Source organism: Mirounga leonina, unplaced genomic scaffold, assembly GCF_011800145.1.
Source record: "Mirounga leonina isolate KUSES-001 unplaced genomic scaffold, KU_Mleo_1.0 Mir_174, whole genome shotgun sequence".
NCBI classification, from domain to species: Eukaryota; Metazoa; Chordata; class Mammalia; order Carnivora; family Phocidae; genus Mirounga; species Mirounga leonina.
Window position 1 is genome coordinate 9,995,565 of NW_023270451.1, and position 14,526 is coordinate 10,010,090.

A 14,526-nucleotide genomic window follows, 5' to 3' on the forward strand; every position below is an offset into this window, starting at 1 on the left:
GGAGTGGAGAGGGAATAAATAGGTAAAACTGAGGGGGGTTCTTAGAATGAAGAAACTATTCTGTATAATACTGTTAATGACAGATACTTGACACCGTGCATTTGTCAAAACCTGTAAAACTTTACAGCATTAAGAGTGAAACTTTTTTTTTAAGATTATTTATTTATTTCTTTGAGAGAGAGAGGAGAGCAAGCGAGCGCACAAGCAGGGGGAGCAGCAGGCAGAGGGAGAGGGAGAAGCAGGCTTCCCGCTGAGCAGGGAGCCTGATGCAGGACTTGATCCCAGGACCCTGAGATCATTAGCTGAGCAGAAGGCAGATGCTTAACCGACTGAGCCACCCAGGTATCCCAAGAGTGAACCTTAATATATGCAAACTTTTAGAAGTCATTTAAAAGGTTAAGGAATCCAGGATGAATTATGAAATGTGACAAAACAACCTCACTTTATTACAAATGTATAAACAAGCTCTCTGAAGAAGATAATTTCAAATCTATCAATGTGTGCATATTGTGATTACAACTCTCAATTCTATCTGATTTGATTGATATGACTTTGGCCATATTTTGGGGTACAACAATTAAGAATTACTTTAATTTTTTAGAAAATTCAACTTTCATCATTACAAAGTGACATTCTTTATTTTTGTAATGCCTTTAATTTTAAAGACCATTTTATTTTATTTTATTTTATTTTATTTATTTATTTATTTATTTATTTATTTGACAGAGAGAGACACAGCGAGAGAGGGAACACAAGCAGGGGGAGTGGGAGAGGGAGAAGCAGGCTCCCCGCTGAGCTGGGAGCCCGATGCGGGACTCGATCCCAGGACCCCGGGATCATGATCCGAGCCGAAGGCAGTCGCTTAACCAGCTGAGCCACCCAAATGCCCAAGATGCCAATATTCTAATACAACAAGTCTAATAATGCTCAAGCTTGATAATCACACACACATACACAAACAACCACAGAAAAAACATAGTGTTAGTGCCAAATTTTAAAGAAAAAGAGAATATGTTTTATATTTTATTCTTGGAAAAGATAAGATCTTAAACCATCTAAAAGAAAAACATTAAATAAAAAGAATGACAGCTACTGACTTCTCAACAATTGAAAATAGAAGGAAAATGTCTTCCAAGTGATGAGGTAAAACATGCATTATCTGACATTGAATATATTGTAAAATTTACTTCCCAGAACAATATATATTTTTTTTTCAAGGAAAAACTAAAATATAAAAGGGTTGTCAATAAATGACCATCAATAACAGAAACTCTAAAAGCTATAATTAAAAAAAAAGAGGTTTTAGGAGGAGATGGGAAATACAAGACTGAGCAGACAATGAACATGGAAACCATTACATTGGGGCATAGATAAACATTTTTTGTTTAAAACAATTTTAGGGACATCTGGGTGGCTCAGTTAAGCATCCAACTCTTGATTTCGGCTCAGGTCATGATCTTAGGGCTGTGAGATTGAGCCCCATGTCAGGCAGTGTGCACAGCAGGGAGTCTGCTTGAGATTCTCTCTCCTTCTCCCTTTGCCCCTCCCCCCCACTCATGTGCTCTCTCTCTCTCTCTCTCTCTCAAACAAATCTTTAAAAAAATAATAAAACAATTTTAAAAGTTCTTTTAAGATTGAAATGCAGAAGAGAAAAAAATATGTAATTTGGGATGGAATGAACATAGGTTAAAGTTTTCAGCATCCTTATATTGATGTGATAAAGGGTAAAATTATTAAACTCAAAAAAACAAATATTTAAAACTTAAATAGAACAAAAAACAACACAGTATCATGCTCACAAGAAACATATCTATAAGGGTAAACTAAGCTTGAGAGTAAAATAATTTCGTACATACATGCACATATACACACATAAATGCATTTTTTATATTAACCAGTTAAATACTAACCAAAAGAAAGATGGTATAGTTAAAATAATTTCATACAAATTTTTAACTTCAAGTCAAGAAATAAGGATGGTCACTACATAATGATAAAAGACTCAATTCACCAATGAAATACAAGTTTTAAAGTTCTGTATGTTAATTAATCCAGGCTCAAATTAAATAAAGCAAATAAAGCAAAAGACTGACAGGACTATAAAGACTACTATGTAAATATATCTTATTGGTAGATTTTCATCTCTAATAATGAATAGATGAAGAATTAAAAAAATCAGTAAAAATATAGAATATTAAAACACTGATAAGGTTTGAGCTAATGTACATATATCAAGTAGTCCTTTTTAAAAATCCATTTCTATATGGATTTGTTCATATAAGACAGGTAAATCTGTGACAAGTCTGAGATTTTCACCCTACCTGAAAGCTAACAGTTCAGCAGTTGCAGTTTTAAGTAGTAGAAGAACAAGACTCATGGGTCAGAGAAAAAGTACAGTTTATTATTCACAGTAATACCAAAAAGCAGAGTATTAGCATTTGTTTGGACCGGTTCCTCTAGTGTCAATTCCACAAGGCAATGCAAAGATAGCCAGAAGATAGCTGCACATACAGGGAGTTATGTTATAGAAGAGGAATCTTAAGTTTATAAAACTCAATTCTTCTATATCCAAAGGGAGTCACTGCCTCTATCTTCTAAGGATTTCTCCATAAAAATATATTTGAACAGATAGTCTGAAACAAAGGGAAATAGTGTCTCACTCATAAAATTTGAAGGAAAATGAGAGACTCCCTAGAGAATTGCTCCCAACAATTGCTCTCCTTGTTTCTATGCCATCCTCTTAATTTCTGGTGAATTTCCTCATGAACATGTCTTGTGGATAGCACCATCCTCTACGTTTTACCTCATAGCACAAAAGATGGGCTTGATGGTCCCAGGCATGTTGGTCACCAACTTTCAGATGGCCACCTTGGAGACACCAAAACATAGCTTGTGCAAGACTTTCCTGAAAAGGAAGCAGTGGGTGCAGCCCTTAGAGCAGTTGTGCCCTGCTGAGCCAAGTAAGTGGGCCCAGCTATCCTCAGAGGGGAAAGGCAGTTCTGGGACCCCTTCTTGCCCCTATACCTCCAGAGGCTCGGTGGCCTACACTTTACTGGCCCTAATGCATCATTGTTGCTCTGTGTCTTTAGTGCAGATGTGTCCCATCGTTGGCTGCCATCTCCTCAATAATTGTTTCAGGAACCCTCTGCAGTAGAACTCACCTTCCTGCCTGAGTCACTTTTTACTTTGCGAGTAAGTCCTGCTGGTTTTGCTTCAGAGTGCTCATAATCTGGCTTCTTATCATTGCTATAGTCAATATCTGCCTGGAACTGCCACCTTTTGCCCTTGGAGGGTGTTAAGCCATCTATCTCTGCTTCTACCTCCCCCAAAGACACCTCTTCTCTCACAGAAAGAAAAAATAATATTTATTTCTTATTTTATTATATTGGCCATAATAATTAATCTGATCAACAAAGAGACTGGGACAAAATCTGTTTAATCTGTCTCATACAGCATTTAACTAAGGATTCCACCAACATGACTACAAGCAATAGGATGAGACCAACCTGCAATATGGACCTCAATCATGACCTCCAGGGTCATTGACCCAATCAATGAACAAATGTCATAAATCCTCAGGGTCTATCTTAGAAAAGTCAGTGTCTTCCTGTTTAATTGTCTGTACTGATCTTTCTGCTTGGCCACAGGCCGTAATCCAGATATACCAGGATATGTTAATTATTACAAAAATACCACCTTGACCCACAAAGATGTCTGGGTCAATTTGATCATCAAAAACAACCCTGGACCATGAATTGAGGCTGACCTGGATGTCTTCCATCTCTAAGTGGATATCATTGATCATATATCCTAAAATCAAGGACATATTTTATACACATATTCTAATTAGGTAATTCTCATGATAGGAATAACTTTGTGGTATTGTATATATAAATATAATAACAAGTCAGCTATCACAATAGCAAGCTCCTCCTGATAAACAAGGATAGTTTCAGTCATATAAGGGCTACCAACAGTATTGCCTTAAAGACTTTTGGTTTCTAATGATCTTGTATGATCATTCTTATGTTCCATTCACTGTGTTCTCAGGAGGGAGGCAAGATAATGGCTGTTTTTAACAGGCTGTCCAGCCGTATACTATAGAGTTCTCAGTTCAGATCAAATAATCAAATCCAGATAATGAAGTGAGCAGGAAAACAAATAAATAAACAAGGTAATTTCACTTAAAAATGTCCTTGATGAAACAGAAAAAAAATTAATTTCATTTAATCTTTACCCTTGATTATATCTTTTCAGTATTTTGTGTAATGAAACTGAAAGCACACACAAATCATTTCTGCTATATTTTGAAAGTTATTTTCTATGCATATGTATGATTGATTTGTGAGCTCAAGTAGATACTTTTTTAATGAAACATCATTTTTTTTTTCCTTGAAAAATTAAGTGACATACCCATGGTTGTTTAGACTTAGGTATTTGGAAGGTATTTTCTTGCAAATGAATAATAATGAGCCTGTCATTTCAAGGGAAACAATTGTCAGTGATTGTTGCTCATGATAAAATTTGAGCTTCTAAGCTAGAAAAAGAATTTTGGGAAAATTGTTCTGTCATCGTGAGCTTGAGAGCTTCTCAATACTTAAAGACTTATGTGATGAGATTGGTGGAGGTATTAAATAATATGATTTTGTGCTATTATATAAAGAAATGTGTCAACATTCTTCTTTGAACATCTGCATTAACTAAGTGAATTCATATTTTCAACCAATAAATGCATTATATTTTTCTTTTTTTGTGCCAAATACACTCCTCTTCTTGGAAAAAAAAAAAAAGAAAAAATATCAAGATTAAAGTCCAGGATCCTTGGATAATTTACAGCAGTCTCCACCTGAGGGGTAATGCCTAGTAGTCTCAAAATCAGGCTCACAAACAGCTCTTCTTGAATCAGAGAACTTTGAACTAAAGTTGTGCTGCCCTCCACATACCTGATATATAATATTGAAACAGGGACAGGAAAATTCAACAAATACTCCTACTGGGAGTGGGGAAAGATCAGAGAAACACAGCAGAAACTGGTCATTGAAAATTTGGGGGTAGATATTTTAAGGGCTTGCCATCCTGGGAATGGAGAATATTCTTTGTTAAACCTTTGATTGTGCTCCCTGGGAGTAGCTTCCTTATCATTCCTTTCAGAGATTCATTTTCTTTCTTTCTTTCTCTTTTTCTTTCTTTCTTTCTTTCTTTTTCTTTCTTTCTTTCTTTCTTTCTTTCTTTCTTTCTTTCTTTCTTTCTTTCTTTCTTTCTTCTTTCTTTCTTTCTTCCCTCTTTCTCTCTCTTTCTTTCTTTCTTTTCTTTCTCTCTCTCTCTCTTTCTCTTTCTTTTAGCTTTTACTCTATTTCAGAGAGGGAGAGCACAGAGGGTGTGTGAGAGGGAGAAGGAGACTCCCCGCTGAGCAGGGACCCCCCCCAATGTGGGACTCAATCCCAGGACCCTGAGATCATGACCTGAGCCAAGGGCAGACACTTAACCCAGGTGGCCAGATTTTTTTCTTTTTTATTGCATCTTCAGCCGTATGTGAAGTGACTGTGCAGTGTCATATGCTCCTTGGGGGCTGACCAATGTTCATAGCCTGTTGTCTGCTCTCAGAAGGTTGATCTAGTGGTTATTTTAAAGCATAGTTTCTTATGGTCTCAGCTGATAGTTCTTTTTTTTTTTTTTAAGATTTTCATTATTTATTTATCTGAGAGAGAGAATGGGAGACAGAGAGCATGAGAGGGGGAGAAGCAGAGGGAGAAGCAGACTTCCCGCTGAGCAGGCAGCCCGATGTGGGACTCGATCCCGGGACTCCAGGATCATGACCTGAGCTGAAGGCAGTTGCTTAACCAACTGAGCCACCCAGGCGCCCCCTCAGCTGATAGTTCTGTTGGCAGTACAGTTTTCTGAAAATTTAGTAAATTTGTATATTTAATTCTCAGTTACATACTTATTACTCTTTTCATAATATAATTCTCTAATCTGCTATATTGCTTTGTCCATTCCTTCAGATCCTCTATCTTTCTACTTAAGGTTGTACCTATCAGGTTTTGGAAAGAGCACACTTTTTGTTTTCACAAACTGCCCCCACCTCAGCCATTTTATCCATCTAGTTTGGTTGATTAAAATGGCTGATTGCAGGCACCTGGGTGGCTCAGATGGTTAAGCGTCTGCCTTCGGCTCAGGTCATGATCCCGGAGTCCTGGGATCGAGTCCCGCATCGGGCTCCCTGCTCAGCGGGGAGCCTGCTTTTCCCTCTGCCTCTCTCTCTCTCTCTCTCTCTCTGGCCCTTATGAATAAATAAATAAAATCTTTTAAAATAAATAAATAAATAAAATGGCTGATTGCCTCCCAGTAGGTACCACCTTAATCCATTTAGATTTTTTAACAGTGAGTGTGGTTCTTTAGACAGTTGAGGAAATTGAGAGGTTGAGTAATTTGCCCAAGATCACAAAGCTGACAGGTGACAGAACTGGACATTGAACCAGTGCAGTTGCTATAGACACTGGACACTGAAACTTCATACTCCACTTATTTCTTTTTGATGGTGATCATTTACTTTTCATAAAGCAGGACAGATGTGAGCTATGTGGATGTCTTTACACTAGGTACAGCTAAGTACAACAATCTATCAAGAAAACTACTCAAAAGCTTTTACTTGGATCATTGTATTTATGAATTATTTTAGATACACTCTTGCTGGAATGTAACTGTCATTTGTCTTTCTTAATTTCTTCAGCTCCAAGGGATAGAAACCCATTTTTAAAATGTTAACCCTTTGCACTCCAGGGTTCTAAAACTAATTCAGACGGGGAAATGACTTCCTTTTACCAGATTGCCATTGAGATCAGAGAATTTGCTGCTTGGCTAAGAAAAAAGCAGAGATTGTATATGTATTTACAAGGTGTTTTAAAGATCTGCTGAAATATTCACTATATTTGAAGAGAGCCCAAAACCTACAAGTGAACTTTTCTATGTAAACATTCAAAACTGCATTTCTGCTTTCTTACTCATGCATATATGAATCCAATATCATGGAAGAACTAATTTGAGGAAAGTTATTGACAAAACTTAAAATCCAGGTACAATATAATGCAAACAGCTTATTTTTGATATTCAGTACTATCCTTCCCTAGGGATGAAGTATCCACACCAGTGTCTAGACCATTCTTGGCACTTACTATTTATTCCTCTAGCAAAGAAGCTACATATACTTGAAATTTTTCTTCTCCTTAGAAAGATGCACTGGCCCTATTTTCTTCTAGATTTGTTCTCTTTTGGGTTATAAATAGAAAATTTATGATTAATTTATCTATACTAATGGGAGAAGAAGGGATACTAATGTCTAATTATGTGTTCCCTCCCAAGTGACCTAATTGCATTTTAACAGAGTTCTAATTTTCTAGGGTTTCTAATGTCACAACAAGATATTGAGAAAAAAGCAGTGGTAATTTCAGACAATCTTCAGGTTAATAGAATAAATACCTTTAGAAAATTTCAGTACTATCCAAATCATCTGATGCAGGGAGACTTCCACTACACATTTATAGTTATGATTTTGTTTAATTAATAGGTCTCCTAGAAAGTATTTAGCTTCAATATATATAATAATATATATATTATATATAATATATATATAATAATATACACCACTCTTTAAACAACAGATGAAACCATATGTGTTTGAAAGGTTGAAAGAAATTTAAAGCTATTAATTTGTGATTTATTTTGTATTTTCTTCAGCTATAAATAAGGATATGCACCAAACATTGAACAATTAGCATTTGCTTTCTACCTTTTTCAAGACAACATGTGAAATACTTACAATGTGCAATAAGGAGGTATGTGGAATTAAAAACAGGCTTTTGGGATGCATATGTATGTGTGTATGTGAGCTTATGAGAGACAGGGAGACAGAGACAGAGATAGATTGTGTGTTAAAGGGGGTAATCCTGAACAGGTGACTTAATGTTTTCTGCAAGTTTACAGTAGAAGATGCCATTTCCTGTATAAGACCAATTGTTCAGAGAGCTTATTATTTTCTTTCTTTCTCCCTTAAATGTCATTGAAATGGAAATTGTTGCAGTGAGACTGACTAGTGATGACAACTCTGGTCAAAAATGACCTTTATTCACTTGATTCATGAAATCTCAGCAAGGCTTTGCCATCATTAACAGCAGTGTATTCAGACAGATTCTCTAGAATTGGGTCCCAAAGCTTTATTTTATTGAAGTATAACAACTGATTTCCTATATCTTGATCTGATGCTGAGAGAGTGAGAAAGGGTGGGGGATGGGGAGAGGGAGAAGGTTTTTAAAAAAGATGAAAAAGAAAAAATACATATATAGCTTTCATTTCTTGAATCACTTAAGTTTAGATCAGAAACATTTACTTTTAAAATATTTATTTTGAAAATTAATTCGTATAACAAATATTAAGCTTTTCTTATGTTCTAAGAACAAAATACATAGCTAAAATGAATTTATAGTCAGTATGACTATAAATGTCATGACAAACTGTCTGGTTTACCCTAGACTATCCTTCTTTTAAAACTGAAAAATACATACACATCCTGGGAAATTCCTTAGTGTAAGGTAAACCCAAACTATGACTATTGGCATAACCATCTCTAATTGTCAAAACATAATTGTAGAAAAACAGTAACTTTAAATCTGTCTTATACCATTATAACTTCTCAGTTATCCAGAACTAGCAACTCATTGGCTAATTTGGTTTACAGATGCTTTTGCTTGGTATTATTATTTTTTGCTACTTAACTACTTTAAGATAACACAAATTTGTTATCTCAGTTTCTATGGATCAGGAATCTGGGCATAACTTAGGGCTTTTGGACTAAATGCCTCAGTTACTTCCTTGCAATTGGTTGGAGGCTATTCTCAAATTGTGCCAATGGATGTCTCCAACATGGAAATTTGCTTTAGTAAAGTCAGCAAAATAGTGATTCTGCTAGCAACAGAAGTCATAATCTCATATAACATAAACACACAAGTGATTTCCTGTAATTTATTCATTAAAAACAAGTCAGTAGGTTCAATACACACCCAGGAGGATAACATTACACAAGGGCATAAATAGCAGGAGGTGGGGACTAAAAGAGGCCATCTTAAAGACTGTCTGACATTGTTGGCTCTCAGAGTATTTAAGATAAATTAGTTATATATAACTATATAATATTATATAGGGTAACATTCTATATCCTTATAGAATGTTAACAAAGCTACCCTTTCTAGTCATCATGTTCCCTCCCAAAGTTTAATAATTTTTCTGAATTCTATCACCAGAGACTACGTTCACCTCTTTTTGATCTTCATATGAGTGAAACCATACAGTAATTTGTCTTGTGTTTCTGACTTCTTTTATTCAGCATTTTGTCTTTGAGATTCCAGTCTTTCCAGGTCCTCTTGGTGCCCTAGCCTTGACTCAAGGTGTTCCTCATTTAATGTTACCATCTTTATAGGACTTGAACTCTCTAAAATTAAAAAAAGAACCTTTAGAAAAACTTAAAAAAAAAAAAGACACCTCCTAATGAAAGAGTAATTTGGGAGGAGGGGGCTATTTGTTAAAACACACCTGACGGAACACATTGACTCTGTCTAACATAATGATAGGTTAGACTTTCAAGGTTCTTATAATATATTAGTTAGAGTTGAGAAATAATTTATTTCACAGAGTGCCAAAGAGAGCTATGATTTGCCATATAGTTTAAAGTAAGGTGTCCATTCTTTGAGTATATCAAAGTGGTATTGAAGTAAATAAAGCAGAGATGCACATGTACACTCTGGAAAAGAAGATGTGATGCTTGAACCATGGACAGTGTAGAAGGAAAAAACTAAGTACAAATTCAAGGCAGTTATTTGAAAGTTGTTTAAAAATATTTAAACCTTTTATTAAATTCCTCCAAATCTTATTAGTTTGTTAAAATTATTACAAGAACTTCACAATTATTTCTCCAAGGGGTACTGAACAAGTTTTCTAAGTTATCCCATTTAGAACTTGTAACTCTGAGTAAGCCTATTTGCAAATTCAGCATTTGCATTTATGTTTGGGAAGCCATATCCAATTTAATCTTAAAACTCAGATGTACATGTGTGGTGATTTTCAGAAAAGACAAACTGAATATTTAGTAATGGGTGTGGTAACTTTCATGTTTGCACATTTGGAATTTCCCATGTGTTGAAATCCTTGTTTTAGTTTTGGATAATGATCACATCTTCTGAATAGTCTTAATCAGCATGATGTGTTGAGGAGAGAGGTGCACTCCCCTCAAGTTATGTGCCACGACGAAATTTCAACACTTTCACAATCTAGCTTATTTCAAATAAACAAAAAATGGAATTGGTTCATGCATAATAAATCCCTGCTGTGCTATGCTATGTTTTCATGACTAATTTTTTCACTAACCACAGTTTCACAGCTTTTGACCTTAAAACAGCAGGCATTCTTTATAAAAACATGGGCTTACTATTAAGGTTGTGCTTTTTCTCATCCACAAACTCCCCAGTGACTTGTTAACTGTCCAAATATAAACATCTTCAAACGACTTATGGAAAATACAATTAAAAGGTTTTTTTGGGGAACCATTAAAGGAACCTTTCTATTATAAATTAAAAAATGAAAAAAAATAGTAAGAATAAGTTGTTACCCTGAAAATTGATTTGATACATTTAATTTTCCTTCACATAAGTAATAGTTCTGGTAGGAATAGTGAAGTGTCATCTAATCATTTTCTCATGATTGAGCAAAATAGAAAACTATTTCATCTGAGATTTATAAGTGTCTTACCTGAGGCTAACGGGCATTTGAACTTGGTACTTGCTCTCCCCTCTATCTATTTTATGACTACCTAATAAATTGTCTCCAGACCTTTATGTCAGAAACACTTGTTTAAAATTTTCTACTTGCTCCATTTTCTGTTAGCTCCACCAGATATTGTTTATGTCTCTCAAATTTGTGTGATCTTAGAGGAAAAAAATATCTCTTTGTTTCTATAAGTAAAATCTACTTACAGAGATAACAATGAGTTTCCCATCAAAACCAGGAATGTTCCCCATTGAGCTTCTCTCATTGGGTAATGAGCTTAATAACAGAACTGAGGGTCTTCTCAAGTTTCAAATAAATCTTTTGTAATTTGTAATTTGTTTCCCTTCCCCAACATTCTGCCTGACTCAAACGTATCTTTCTATTCTCATGGGCTAAGATTTTTCTTAGGAATCTGCAGATTATATAAGTGGGCAGCAGAACCATACTGTTTGGATAAGTAATGAATAGAGGCAAAGGAGTCCAAGATGACAGTGTAGGAAGATTCTGAATTTTTTCCCTCCCATGGACACACCAAATCTATTGCTACATATAGATCATTTCCCTCTGAAAAAGATCTGAGAGCTAGATGAACCACTCTCCACAACAAAAGATAAAAGAGATGGGTAGGAAAAGCAGAGACACAGTCTTGTAAAAACAAAACAAAACAAAAAACAAAACCAAAAAAACCACCCTTTGTACTGCAACACATGCAACAGATAGTAGGGAGGAATCTCACCAGATAGGTGCTTCTCCCAGAGGATCATGGAATTGGTGCCCCCAGTTAGGCCCCTTGTCACCTGAGATCTGCACTGGAAAGATTATGCCTCCAGAATATCTGCTTGGAAAACCAATGGGGCTGATATCCAGGGGTCCCAAAGTACTATAGGAAACTGAGCCTCCCTTTTCAGAGGGCTCACATGTGGTCTTGATGTCCCTGTCACCCAGCAAAGAGACAGCAATTTTAGAATCACCTAAACTGTATGTGAGGGAGATTCATTTGCTGATCTCGGGGCACTGGCTGGCAGGGCAGAGGAAAGTTGAGACATTCCAGAGGCAGAGACATGTGCCATTGCTGCACTCCCCACATAGCTTGCTGGCACAGGCACATGAGCTTGGGTGTAGCACCCTCCTGCTTCCTTGCTGCGAAGAGTGGTGGTGAGTGTTCATGGTATTTGCTGAAGCCAGAGAGTATGGGTGCTTGCAATGCCCCCTGCTCCCTGGTTGGGGTTGATGAGCACGAATAGTTATGGAATTTTCCTGTTCCCTAGCTACAGTCTTTGAGCACCTATGATTGTGACATTCCCCCACGTCCTGGCTGGGAATGGCCAGCAGAAGCATTCATGGCATTCGCTTGCTCCCAGCCTAAAACTGTCATGCATGCAAAGCGCTTTCCTACTACATTGTTGAAGCCCTTGAGCAGACTCAGTCAAGACATTTTTTCCCTGTCTTTTGGAAGCTGATGAGTACACCTTGTCCCCTACACCGCCTGGCTGCCTTGTTAAAGCCAACAGGTATAGGCAGTCCACACAAGGAATATTCTTTGATCACCTGGCCTTGGTGGCTAAGAGGGCTAGTGTTGCCAAGTTCCATGGGACTGTAACAGTAGGAAAGACTGTTATTGGCAGCCCTCCCCCCCCCCCCCCCCCCCCCCGCCGCCAGGGCACTGCATGGACAGAAGATTGAAATATATCTCAGTCTTCCTGTGAAAAAGGCCTACTTAACTAAGCTTGGAGCTGCCACCAGAGGGACAGACTTCACGTTTCCCACACCTAGAGGCTAAGGAGGCATTCCCAGGGAACATACATGGAGAGACATCATCCTTGTGCACCCCCTTGACCTTGCTACAGCTTGAGGAGACTTCTCAGAAAAGAGCTTGTACACTTATCTGGGGCCCCAGTTTTTGGAACTGTCACCCAGGGACACCTCCAGATCTCCTGGTCCGGAGGCTAGAAGGGATTACAATTGTGGCTCATAAAACTGTATATATTTGCATACTTTAAAAGCTGTTGCCTCAGGGTCTGGCTTCTGGTCTACCTGAAACTAAGTGCTAAATGAGACTCCTCCCCTTAGGTCACTGACAGGTCTTGGCACATCCTCAACCATGAGGGGCATACCAAGAATAAATCATGCAGTTTAGATAATCACAAAGGTTCAAGAGACAAGCAAAAGCTAGGACATGGTTGAAAAAGAAGGATCACCAGCTCCACAAGGCCACTCCTTCAAGACTGAGAGGGGTACCTGTTTCACCTAATACATAGAAACAAACTCAGAGAGTCAAGCAAAAGAGCCAAAACGATTTGAGAAAGAAGAACCAAGCCAGAGTATCATGCTCCCTGATCTCAAGTAATCAAAACAGTAAGGAATTGGCATAAAAAACAGACACATAGATCAGTGTAACAAGATGGATAGCTCAGAAATAAACTCACACATATGTAGGCAATTAATTTACACCAAAGAAGGCAGGAATATAAAGTGGGGAAAGGACAGTCCCTTTAATAAATGATGTTGGGGAAAAATGATGTTGGGAAAACTGGACAGTTACATGCAAATAATGAAACTGGGCACTACCTTACATCATTTACAAAAACTAACTCAAAATTGATTAAAGATTTGAATGTACGACCTGAAACCATGAACCCCCTAGAAGACAACGTAGGCATTAAACTCCTTGACATTAGTCTTAGTGATGTTTTTGTTTAGTTTTGTTTTGATCTGACTCCAAAAGCAAGGGAAATGAACAAAAATAAACAAATGAAACTACATTAAACTAAAAACGTTCTGTACAAAGTGGAGGAAATCAACTACAAAATGAAAAGGCAACCTACTACATGGGAGAAGATATTGCAAATTACATATCTGGTAAGGGGTTAATATCCAAAATAAATTTGAAGAAACATATTTGTAAAAACCAAATAATTGGATTTAAAAATGGCCAGAAGACTGAACAGACATTTTTCCAAAGAAGACCTACAGATGGCCAAAGGTACATGAAAGGATGCTCAGCATCACGAATCAATCAGGCAAATGCGAATCAAAACTACATTGAGATAATCACTTTACACCTGTCAGAATGGCTATTATCAAAACAAAACAAAACTAATCAAAAAAAAAAATCAGTGCTGGTGAGGTGGAAAAAGGGGGACTGTCATGCACTGTTTGTGGGAATGTAAGTTGGTGCAGCCACTACGATAAACAGTATGAAGTTTCCTCAAAAATTTAAAAATACAGCTACCATTTGATCCAGCAAATCCACTTCTGGGTATTTATCCAAAGAAAACAAAAACAGGAAAAAGATATATACACCCCTTTGTTCATTGCAGCATTATTTACAATAGCCAAGATATGGAAGCAATCTGTGTCCATCAATGGATGAATGAATAAAGAAAATGTGATAGGTATAAAAGTAAAATAAATAATAAAAAAAATAAATGAAATCTTGCCATTTGCAACATGAATGGTCCTTGAGGGTATTATGCTAAATGAAATGCCAGATAGAGAAAGACAAATACATTATAATTTCACTTATATGTGGAATCTAAAAAAACAAACAAAACAAAACCCAGACTCACAGATACAGAGAACAGATTGGTGGTTGCCAGAGGGGAGAGGGATTGGGCAGGGGGAAAAATGGGTAAAGGGGATTAAGTAGTACAAACTTCCAGTTATACAATAAATAAGTCAGTGTGAGGCAATGTCCAGCACAGAGTTAGTAAT